Raw genomic sequence first — 12,807 nt, forward strand, 5'->3', positions numbered from 1 at the left:
ATGGAAAGACATCGCTTGATTACCAGTCGATGATGTAAACTGTTAACAAGCACGAGAGGAATCACCGATAATGATGATGACCCTCAAGGTACTGCAGTACAATTCACGTGGTGTGAATAAAGGACTTGGCGTCGAACACCACGCAAAATCTTTCGGTCGAAGGTCATTGATGTATACCTGTCGCCGGAAGTGAGAAACTTGCCATTGAAGCATGCAAGCTTCAAAGTACTGAATGGGGTGTTCCTAGATCAACTTCTTGGATAATGAGCTGATGTCGACAAGAAGCGATCCGTCAAAGGAGGGCCTTGATGAATCCCACATCAATGACACGGAACGGAGCAAATGATTTTGATGGAGGTGAAAACGATCTGATGATATATGGTTCAGGATGGCGGTCATGAAGGAATGAAGTATAATGTATGGTAGTGGATGGGACCTGGGTGACTTCTCTGGATGACTTCTCTTGAACATGTCGGAGACACTTATGTGATGGATTGGTAGCATTTACCCCAAATGTGGATGGTATGGCGTGACCATGGTGATGTGACCGGCGAATGAAACAACCCAACCCGACTCAGGCACGGAGTGGAAGTGTCATGTTCAAGAGCGACTTGCTACCAATAAAGATTCTTTGAGTTTCTTCCCAATTTTTCCCCAGTCATTGTTGACCAGTACCTCTTTATTTTTGTCAAGCTTGAGGAGGATAACATATGCTTGTTCTATAATTTGCCCTTCGGGCAAACCCATCGCTATGTTTTAACGAGCCTAGCGATAGTGAAACTCGTTCTCATCTAAAGACAAGTTTGTCGCTATTAATCTTTTTAACGACAAAGATAACTCGGTCCTTTTCATTTTTAGAGAGTCTGAAAAGGTACGTAAAGGTAACTCCGAAATTCCTTTTTCGTCATCTAATCCCTTAAGTCCGAAAAAGTATAAAACAATACAGAAGGGATGAATTTTCGATAGTTTTAACAAGCCGAACAAAACAAACGCTCGATCTTTTTGTGCAATAATCCCTCAGGTCCAAAAAGATTAAAATCTAGAGGAGGGATAGCACTTCCGGTCGCTTTAACGAGCTGGAAGGCCAAAACTCAGCAATCTTTTCATATTTTACGAGTCAATTGAAAAGAGCTTAAAGAAGACTCGTCTTTTGAGGAACGAGTGATAAAATGGGTAGCAGCTGATTCCAGGTAATGGTTGGAATTTTCCAATCACGGCAGTGTCACAAGGATGGCTAGTGAAATCACTCTTCGCAGCTGTTCCTCAAAATGGGTAAACAATCAAATGGAGGTGAATGATCGGCCAATGGAAAAGTGGAGGTGACAGTGCAAACACGACCAAGGCTTTAATGGCTGAAATCTTCATTCACGGTGGTTATTTACCGGGGAATAGTTCATTTTTTAATGAGCTTAAACGCGGGTGGAAACACTTGCTCATGTCTTATGTTTATTTTTTAACGAGATTGAACTATGTGCTAAAACTTCTCGATTAATCCAATCATATGATAAGAATGTCTCATATAAAACGGCAACTTTTAGATTTTTGCCCCACATCCTTTCTTTATGCAAGTTAGGTGATGACTAATCCTACGAGTTTAAAGGATTAGAGGTCCTAAAAATTTAAAAAATAAATAGTCGCCCTTCGCTTGCACTCCAAAAGGTTTGCATGCCCCCAGGTATAAAGTATGGTTTCAAGGTTACCCCTTCTTCAGTCCAATAAAACATTTGTTTTACCGGGAGAGACCTACCTCTTACAGGTTACCCAAAGATTGCTCGATTTGCGGTGCAAACAAAACACTTCTTTGGTGATGTCTACCGAGATAAACAAAGGCGAGTGACTCTGTTCTGTCAACTCACATAACTTTGACAAGAGAATCTTGTTCTAGAATAACCCCTCTTCCAATCACGGACGAGGTATAGATTGGTCATATTCTCCCGTGGAAATCTACCCTATACCCGAAGTTTTCCTACCGAAGCAGACCAGGATGCATGCCCCCTGGGTTTCAGTCATATCCCTCCGAATTACTCGCGCTCGTCGGGAGGACGGACTGGAGATTGAGACATTTCTTGCGTGAATAGACCATTTAGGGATGGTATATGACTATTTGCTATGCGCGATCCGGGAAATGAAAGCTGGTCCACGAGCTTGACCACTCTTCCTTCATGCGGAAAACACATTACTCTAAAGAGTGAGGAGACGATGGCTCCCATGCAATAAATATAGTCTCGTCCAAGGAGTAGGTTATAATCCAAGGGTCCTTGAACTACCATTACGTTCATTTGAACTGTCTTCACTCTCAATGTTATGGGCACATTGGGAAGGATCCCTAAAGGTCGACTGGTTCCTTTATCAAAGCCTGTCAGATTTCTCATCTCAGGCAACAGCAATGGCGAACCAAGCTCTTTCCAAGCAATAGAGGAAAGGATACTCACAGAAGCCCCCTCATCTATGATGGTACCAGCCATGACCATTCTATATATTTGAACGATAATTTGGAATGGTATGCTTGCTGGTAAGCGGGGTCTGCCTAGTTGATTCCAATCGAAGGAGACAACTAGGTTGCTTGGAGGTGGGACCGAGTAGACGGCCGGGTATGGCTCTGACGAACTCCCCTCCTGCGGTAAGGGAATGGGTAGATTGCCCCCATGTTCGTCGGAGTTTGTGTTGATGAAGAGAATTTGGACGGTGTCATCCTTGTTCTCTTCAGTGACTGTATCATCCGAAGATAAAACCTCTGAAGGAAAGACCGGGTCAACTGCCACCTCGACCTTTTGACTTTCGTCTGGTATGGGTTCAGATGGTTTATCTTCGATGATAGGCACTTCAGCTGACCACTTGAGCGGGCCGGCTGGATTCTCAACTAGCGACGGACTCGGCAAGAGTTTTTTATATCCAGGAGGAAGTCATAACAGTGAAACTGGACGATCATCCAAAACTCTTTTCGCTTCGTCTATGAAGGGACAACGGTGGAGGGCATGATTGCCTTCGCACAGTTTACAGGGAAATCTAGCTTTCCCTCTTTGTCCTGGGGCCTCACTTTCGCTAGTTGATGGTGTGCTTTCAACATGATCATCAGAGGTTGATGACACCAGATTGTGCAAACGAGGAGACCAATCCCTTAGTATCCGAGGTATGCAAGGACAATCTCTGTGAAAGTGGTCTCCTTTGCAAATGACACATGGCGATTTAGGCCTGGTCGGTGCAGTGTGTGGATTTTCGTTAGACGACACTCGTTTTCCCCCATTCGCCTTTGGCTCCTTCTTCTTCTTCTCTTTCTTCTTCTTCTCCTTCTTCTCCTTAGGAACTTGACTTTTGGCTTTGTCGGCCCCATCAAGCGAAGAGGAAGGAGGAGAGGAAGAATTAGAGGAAGTAGAAGGTTGGTGGGCAACTCTGGACTCGTCTAATTACTGATTCGATTGTTCAGGAATAGTGGTGTTCTGAACGACATTGGTTGAGAAGAGCCAGACTGGCAAGCCAATTGTCAGTCCTGGAAGCGACAATGTGGCCATATGGGGTGCACAATCATCTCCCCAAGAGGAGAAGGGACTAGGATTTCCACCAAGGGGAATTCCTTGGTTGGTAGACTCCATTTTTTCAACCTAAGATCAACGTAGGCAAAGGGTATGAATATTCTGTTTAAAATAAATTTTAAGACGCTTTGACACAACTTGTTTTTTCAATTTTAAAGAGTCGAGAAAAAACAAAAGATGACTCTAGTCTCCTTCGATTTTTAATGAGCCTGAAGTGACAAGTGCTCAGATGGACCTTTTCCGTTAAGGAGTCTGAAAAGGAACGAAAAGGACTGCTCTAGAGATCTAGGTAGAGGGAGTACCAAACCAATCGCAAAACTGCAGAATACTTTTTATGGTACGGCAGTCAATCTTCCCGAATGCTGTGTTCGGTGCATTGCAATCAGTAGGGCGGCCGACACGGCTTCCTATGGATAAAAGGTTTTAAGCCTATAGGGGTCTCCCAATATATACTCGACGATACGTGGGAGCACAAGTCCGTACTGGCACTTATCGTCTCAAAGTGGAGGAATCACCCAACCATCAGTGAGGACAACAGTTACCAGGCTTTACGACGTCGGAATACGTCTCTAGCCTAGACCTCTAAATGTTGTGCGTTAAGTTCCAAAGCGTTGTTATATTCATTCAAATTATTTTAAGTTGATCTTTCTTAGAAGTTTGCCTTTTGGGATCACCACGAGATGTAGATGTAATTCCTAAAATGCAATCTAAAGATGATAAGCAAGCTTTTATCTATTTTCAGCAATGAAAATCCTAGCTACAAGGGGAAAAGAAAGACACAATCTTTTCTCAAAGAGAAAAGAGCACACTGTAAATGCACTTTTCCTAAATCAAGCCAAACAGACTATCAATATGCAAATGCACATATGCATGTATTTGTTTTCACTTTCTTAATATTGATGCCTAAAAAGAAAGTTGATGTACAAATCTGAATTTGCTTTCAAGCGACAAACACAAACAAGCTTCTTTTCGAAATCAAAAGGTAGAGAAGATTACAACACTTTATGATTTTGAAATAAACACTCGTTTCGACACTAGAAAGTGACAAATTCAAACCAAAGGTAAAAGTAAAAGCATAATCGACTGTCAACAGCAAATAAACTTTCTCCTAAGATCAAAATCGAATCTTACGACAGATCTAAATCCAAGGACGACAGTATGACTATTTTACTCTTTCAATGGAAAACTGTAAATGATGTAACAAACACACAAAGAACATCTACAGTCTTTTTGTAAAAAGGAGGCGGAATTAAGGCAAAGAAAAAGGGTTTTTAAACAGACACACACTGATCACAGGCTGCAAAAATCAGAGACAAAACTAAAAAAATGAAGCAAAGAACCTCAGCTGCACAGGGCTAGGCTGATCAGCGCACCTGTTACACAGAGAAACTGGATTGCAGCACAGGTAGCCCTCTCGGGAACTGCTTTTAAATGTAGAATCTCTTCCAAGAGCCTACGCTGGGGCAGAAACGAGACTTCTATCCGGGTCCTTGGTCAGGGTTTGTAGTTTAATCTATGGATTTTGGCCGAGTAAAAGCAATCAGTAATGCACAATCAGAGGGTGGATTTAAAGGAGGTCTAAGAGCTATCACAAAGGGTAATCAGATCATTCGTGAATCAGACAGATCATAAACAAATCCAGTGAATGGATTGAAATAGCAGGTGTCTACTTTTCATTTGATGATGGCAAATGCAGTTCGATTGCTACTTCTGTGTTTATGAAACAAACACCAAGAGAAACACAAACAAACTAACTAGACACGATCCCCAGTGGAGTCGCCATTTTGTTAACGGGAAAAGTTTCTACTCAGAACGCCCCTATCCCACTAAGGTGTGACAGTACCTTAGAAACAAACAAGGAAAACTACTTTCGTATTCTTCTTTATGAACTATAAACGAAGAGGAATAGGATGAACCAACCTGTGTCTTGCGCTAGTCCTTTGATCCAATCTCTCTCCTCTTTGACAGCTTCCAGCTACCTGCTCCCTTACTTGCCCAGCTTCACCAAGTTCCTGCAAGATCACAGAAGAGGAAAACTACACAAAGACATGGATTTATATTCATAAATAGCTTAGGATCATATTGAAGCTAAACATGCAAATATAACAAAACATCACTGATACACAAGCATGTAGGAGAAACTCAAATAGTTTTATTGATATAACAAGAAGGTCCAGGAGGAGTTACAACCGATGATTCCTGATCCAGCATCAACCCCCCAGCAAAGGAATCCCCTCTTCACCTCCAACAAAGCATAAATCACCCAATACACTGATCTCTATCTCAAAACCAACAGCAATTCTCTGCAATGTACAAAATTCCCGCCCCTGGATCTTTGGGATGAGGGATCCATATATAGATGTATGCAAAGAGGATGAGTCAGCTTATGATTTGACTAGTGGCCTCTCTCTGTTAGTTCTTGCTTCCACTTGGAGATTGAGAGCCTCTTACTCATCCTTGGTCGAACTTAGTGAGGCAAGTGTCATTGGGGAAGATTCTGGAAGCTTCCATTGTCTGTCCACCTCGCGGAATGACACTGCCATTTGTCATTTCCCACTCAGCGCACCCTGGTAGTGCATTTAGGTGCGTTGCAACGCACCTAGCTAGTGTACTGGGGTGCTATGCAACGCAGCTAGCTAGTGGAGCAGCTGAAATGATCCTGATTTGACTGATTCTGAGCAGTTTCTGGTGGAGAACTTCTGGGAGAAGCTGTAATTGGTTGACCTTGTTCCTCTAGGGGTAGGAACAACACTTTTAGGGACTTAGGATCCCTTGGTTTATGGACATTTCATGCTTAGGGCTGTAAGGCACAAAAATGTCTATAACAGCCTGGAGAATTCAAGAACTGAAAATTTTGAAAAATTATTACAAATAAAACGAAATGTCGACTTATCTTCAAAACAGAGTTTTGAAGAGAAGTCATAATCCATCCATATGACGATAAGAATATTTTGAAATAACAACTTATCAAGGACCTCCCTCTAGCCTGCTGGCTTTATTAGACTTTGCGAAGACCAAATTGACTAACCCTAGACCTAATGAGTAAAATCACTGTTATGACCTAGAAACTGCAACAGGACTGCAAATTGCTGGAAATAATACTGAGAGGGGGGGGGGGTGAATTAGTATTATCAAGTTCTTTTAATAAATCTTCCTTATTTATACTTTGAATTATTTTTGCATGTCAGTACCATAAAATAATGAGCATGAACAAGAAAATCAGATAGTCACACCAAAGAACACCAGATATAAGGTGGAAACCCAATGTGGGTGAAAACCACCTGCTGCAATATGTCTCTATCTTCTTTCAAATTAGAAACTCCTTTTACAATGGTTTTGTACTGGTGCAGTCCTTTACCAGTACGCAGGCTACAACCTGCAGAGAGCTACAATTCTCTCTCGTTTTCCAGTCTCTCCTGGAAGGGAGCTACAACCCCCTACTTCTTTTCTTTCAAGGACCACTTTTCATAAATTTTCAAACTGGATCCATGAACATCAAATGATCATCAAGTACATGTAAATCACACAGTCAACTGCAGTAACCAGATCAACAATAACAGTAAACTAAACCCAGAACACCTTATCAACAGAAAAATTCAGCCAACAAAAGTCTTAAGACAGATCCGCAGTTTTTCTTTATCTGGCCTGCGTGGCTCCGCACTTCACCTTCTGCTCCCCTGCGTATACCCGCAAAGAGCCTTCTGTTGCACTGCGTATCTACGCACCTGCACCTTTTGTCGCGCCGCATACATATATTGTAGCTCCGCACCTACGGCTTCTATCGCGCCGCGTACCTCTACTATAGCTCCGCACCTGCGGCTTCTGTCGCACCGCGTATCTACGCACCTGCGGCTTCTGTAGCGCCGCGTACTTTCATTGTGCCTCCACACCTAAACCACTATCGCGCTGCGTACCCACGCACTGCGCCTTCTTCTGCTGTATGTACCCACGCACTGCGCCTTCTTCTATTGTGCGTACCCACGCACCTGCACAGTTAATTACCTGCGTACCTCTGATTAGGGCCAAATTGGCAGTCCACTAGTGTGCCACAGATAGTCAGATGCCCAGATCTGATCATGCGCCCGAGAGATCACGCTTCATAGATTCACTTTCAACTTCACTTTTATATAGATCAAGCTTTTAAACCGATAACCCAATATTTCAGATCTTAAGATATTCAATTTGCAAAAGATGCTCTTGCCAAGTGATCTCCTTCCCTATTTATAGTCAAGCCCTCATTCACACCATGGGACAAAACCATCAATAACCAATACAAGGGATCCAAACCGGGGCTAAATTAGATCTTATACCACGGGCCAAAACCATAGAAACAAGAACGGCGGGCTAAATACCATGGGCCAAACATAAGAAACCCCACGTGAGCGCGCTTCTCTGCCTTGAAGTGAGTGAACTGGGGTCCGCACCTTTTACATGGTGTACTTGCGGGTATGTACGCACTTCCTGGCCGGCGTACCTACGGGTCCACACCTTTTGAACCATTCACCTGCTTACCTCTTAATTTCCAACATTTTGAGAGCCTGAACAGAGCATTTCCACTTAAGAGAGTTGCCATCAAGTACAACACCTGTAACATAGAGCCATACCAGAATCATAATGCCAACAATCTCCCCCTTTGGACTTGATGGCAACCTCAAGATCTTCAACGTCATTCTCCCCCTTTGACATCAAGGGCAAAGGGTTATGCTCCCCCTAAGAACATGCTCCCCTTGACTATAAACCAGATCTGCAAAGAAGAACCATAATCCACCAAACACCATAAATGACCATGAAAGAGATAGAGACATATTGCAGCAATATTCAGACCAGCATCCATGATCTCCTTCTGTACTTCCTCCATAATGCCAACAATGCATTATATGCTCCCCCTGAACCTGTGCCATTCGATCTTCGATCAATCCGCAACCCAGCACCTGTACGCATATATCCCAGATGAGCCTTGCGTACAACCAACCATCAGAAGAGATTCAACAACAAGATGATGCATCAACAACCCCCAGCTTTTGCCTGAGGCATTCAAAGGTCTCCCTGGGCAATGGTTTGGTGAGTATATCAGCCACTTGTTCCTTAGAAGGAACATACTCCAACTTGACCTTTTGTTCAAGTACTTGTTCTCGGAGAAAATGATATTTGATCGGTATGTGTTTGGTCTTTGAATGCATGACTGGGTTCTTTGAAATGCTGATTGCACTTGTATTATCACATAAGATGGAGATGGGTGGTATACAAGTGATTTGAAAATCCTGCAAGGTCTGCATCATCCAAAGGAGTTGAGTGCAGCAAGATGCAGCAGCAACATATTCCGCTTCAGCTGTAGACAAGGCAATCGAACTCTGTTTCTTATTGAACCAAGATACTAATCTGGAACCCATAAAGAATGCACCACCACTTGTGCTCTTCCTGTCATCCACGCTTCCGGCCCAATCTGCATTTGTATAAGCATGAAGTGTGAGATTTGTATCTCTAGGATACCATAAGCCATAGTTTTGAGTTCCTTGAAGATATTTGAAGATTCTCTTTACTGCCTGAAGATGAGTTTCCTTTGGATTTGCCTGAAATCTTCCAACTATTCCTACTACATGCATTATGTCTGGTTGGGTACCTGTCAAATAAAGTAGACTTCCAATCATAGATCTGTAGGTTGGTTGATGCACTGTTGTTGATTCATCATTTGTACTGAGGCTACATCCTATGACCATAGGTGTACATACTGGTTTTGCATCTTCCATGCCATATTTCTTCAAAATCTACTTGAGATACTTGGTTTGAGACAAAAAGATCCCTCCTTCTTTTTGTTGGATTTGCACACCAAGAAAATATGTCAGTTCTCCCAGCAAGGACATTTCGAATTCTTTCTGCATTACCAAGGAAAAGCTTTGACTCATAGCTTCTTCATTGCTGCCAAAGATAATGTCATCTACATACACAACAAGTATTAGCAATTTGTCGTTTTCAACTTTTATATAAAGATTGCTATCTGCTGATCCTTTTGAAAAATGTTGTTGATGAAGATATTTGTCCAAACGATAGTACCAAGCCCTTGGAGCTTGTTTGAGACCATAAAGAGCCTTTTTCAACCTGCATACAAGATTTGGATCATTTCAGAGAATGAACCCATCTGGCTGCTCAATATATACTTCTTCTTCCAAGTCTCCATTCAAAAAGGCTAATTTCACGTCCATTTGAAATACTTTGAAGTTTTGAAAGCTTGAGAGAGCAAGGAACATTTGGATGGCCTCAAGTCTTGCAACAGGAGCAAAAGTTTCTTCAAAATCTATTCCTTCTTGCTGCGCATACCCTTTACAAACAAGTCTGGCCTTGTTTCTAATTACTTCTCCATTTTCATCCAATTTATTTTTGAATTTTGTCCCTATAACATTCTTATCCTTTGGTCTAGGAACCAGCTCCCAAGTGTTGTTCTTTTCAATCTGCTCAAGTTCTTCATCCATTGCTTTGACCCAGCATTCATCTTTGCATGCCTCTTTCACATTTTGTGGTTCAGTGGAAGAGAGTAATGCCAAATAGCTTGAAGCTTCTGCAATTGTTCTTCTTGTTTGTACACCTACTTCTTTCTGCCCCAAAATCTGAGATTCTGGATGATTCTTCTGAACATATCTAGATGGAGTCTTCTCTTCTATCCTTATCTGCTCCTCTGGTTCTTCTTGAGGTTCTTCTTCTTCATCATTCTGTCTTTGAGGGTAGTCTTCATCTTCTTCGATATCTTCATGATTTACTTGCCTAGGAATGTATCCCTTCTCATCAACCACTACATCAATGTTGTCAACAATTCTTCCAAGTCTTTTATTGTAGCACTTGTATGCTTTGCTGTGTGGAGAATAACCAAGAAGAATGCCTTCATCTGCTCTAGGTTCAAGTTTGCCAAGTTGCTCATCAGTATTCTTAATATAGCATTTGCTCCCAAAGATTTTGAAGTGCTTTACAGAAGGAGTCTCACCATACCAGAGCTCATGAGGGGTTTGAGTGCTGTTCAACCGGACATTTGTTTTGGTGAGAATAACAACAGCAGCATATGCAGCTTCACCCCAGAAAGTTGCGGGAGTTCCAGACTCATCAAGCATAGCACGAGCCATTTGTTGGATTGTTCTGTTCATTCTTTCCACCACTCCATTTTGCTGAGGAGTTCTAGCTGTAGAGGATTCTCTTCTTATCCCATGTTCTTCACAGAAATCGAAAAATTCATTTGAGGTAAACTCCCCACCTCTGTCAGATCTGAGGCACTAAATTTTGTATCCTGATTCATTTTCAACCAAGGCTTTAAAGGATTTGAATTTTTCGAATGCTTCATCTTTGTGCTTCATAAGTCCTAACTAGACAAACCTGGAGAAATCGTCAATGAATAATATCAAGTATTCTTCTCCTCGAGGTGTCCTTTTCCTGAATGGACCACATACATCTGTATGTACTAGCTCAAGAGGCATGCTAGTTGATCCTTCCTTCTTCGGAAAGTTAGTTCTGGTTTGCTTTCCAAACTGACATGATTTGCATATGGTGTTGTCTGGAATTTTGATATCTGGAAGACCGCGAACTGCCTGATATTTGCATGCTTTCCTTATTTGTGAAAAGCTTAGATGCCCCAACCTCCGGTGCCATAACCAGTGTTCATCATCCTTGCTTAGATAGCATTGTTGTTGTCCTTCTTCAAATATGTATAGATTATTTGGAGTTCTTTCACCTTTGATCACTGTTTTACCTGTATCAAGATCACGAACAAGACATCCATTTGATCTAAATATCACCTCGGTTCCTTGATCACACATCTGGCTGACACTCAGAATATTATGCTTCAATCCATCAACATACAAAACCTTTCTAGCTTTGACCTTTTCTTTTAACTGAGCAGTGCCTTTTCCTTTTATAGCTGCAGGAGTATCATTTCCAAAAGAAACTTTCATTCCCTTTTCTAAAGCAGAATATGATTCAAGTTTTTCTTTATCACCTGTCATATGCTTCGAACATCCACTGCCAATGTACCATAGATTTTCCTGTCCCTCTGCATAAAATGCTATCCCACATCTTTCTGTTTTTGGTTCCTTTATTCTCCATGTTTTGTTGTTTGAGGCTTGTTCCTTTGTCTGCTGAAACCTACTCCTGCATTCAGAATCTTCATGACCAAAGTTATTGCAAATAGAACATTCAACTTCATTTTCAAGAGCCGAAAAGTTGTTATAGGTCCTTTTTGTAATCTCGGTCATACTTCTTTGTTTTTGAGCTTCTCTAGTCATGATTGTTTTATATGCAACACATTGAGCTGCTTTGTGACCAAAGTTATGGCAAGAGAAGCATTGTCCCTTGAAGAAACTTCTGTGATTATCAAATCTTCCGGCCAAATGATTGTAATTTCTATTGTCATTCATTCTTGAAGCAAATTGAGAGGATTTTACCTGTGGCTGGTTGTAGCTTTTGTTCAAGACGGATTGCCCCTGGTTTACCTGATAGTCTTTGTTTGTTCTTGATGTAATTCGTCCCTACTTTACCTGGTGATCTCCATTGTGCTTTTGCTCATTCCTTCTTGCTGCATCAAGATAACTCTTTGAGGTGGATGCTTGAGAATTTTCTCCATTATACCCCAGACCTGCCTTGTATAGTGGAGAACGGTGTACATTGATGATCTCATCCAGAGTTTCAGATCCTTTGACAAACTTAAGATTAATAGCCTTTGTTTTCTCAATCTCTTTTCTACAACCAACAATTTCACCTTCTAACTTTTCAAGATATTTTTCTTTTTCATCAATTTGAAATTGTAGAGTATCAATGATCATATTCTTTTCTTCTATACATGTCTTGAGTCTAGAAATTTCTTCATGAAAGCTATCCACATCTATAGCATCCATGTAATCATCATATTCAAATGCCATTAAAAGTTTATAGTCATTACCTCGTTCATCTTCATCACTATTTGATAGACCATCACTATCTTCATGAGTGTAGAAGCTTTTCTTATTTGCATTTTGTTTCTTGCTCCATCTAGCAGGTTCCTTTCCTTTGTCAATCTTATCCTTATGAGGACATTTCGCAGCATAATGACCTACTCTTCCACAAGAAAAACATTTAAAAGGTAACTTACCTCTGAACCTTCCAGTACCCCGTTGAAGATTTCTGACAAAATTTGATTATTCTTCTTCTTCTGGCGCGTGACTTGCTTCATAGTAGTCTCCTTTGCCTGAAGCCTTGAAAGTAGCTTCTCTCCTGTCTGATGGACCTCCTTTTCTCATTTCATAAGCAGTTATAATTCCGTGTA

This window comes from Pinus tabuliformis, chromosome X, assembly GCF_031772625.1.
Source record: "Pinus tabuliformis cultivar Carrire ecotype Pingquan chromosome X, CPIR1, whole genome shotgun sequence".
Classification (NCBI taxonomy): domain Eukaryota; kingdom Viridiplantae; phylum Streptophyta; class Pinopsida; order Pinales; family Pinaceae; genus Pinus; species Pinus tabuliformis.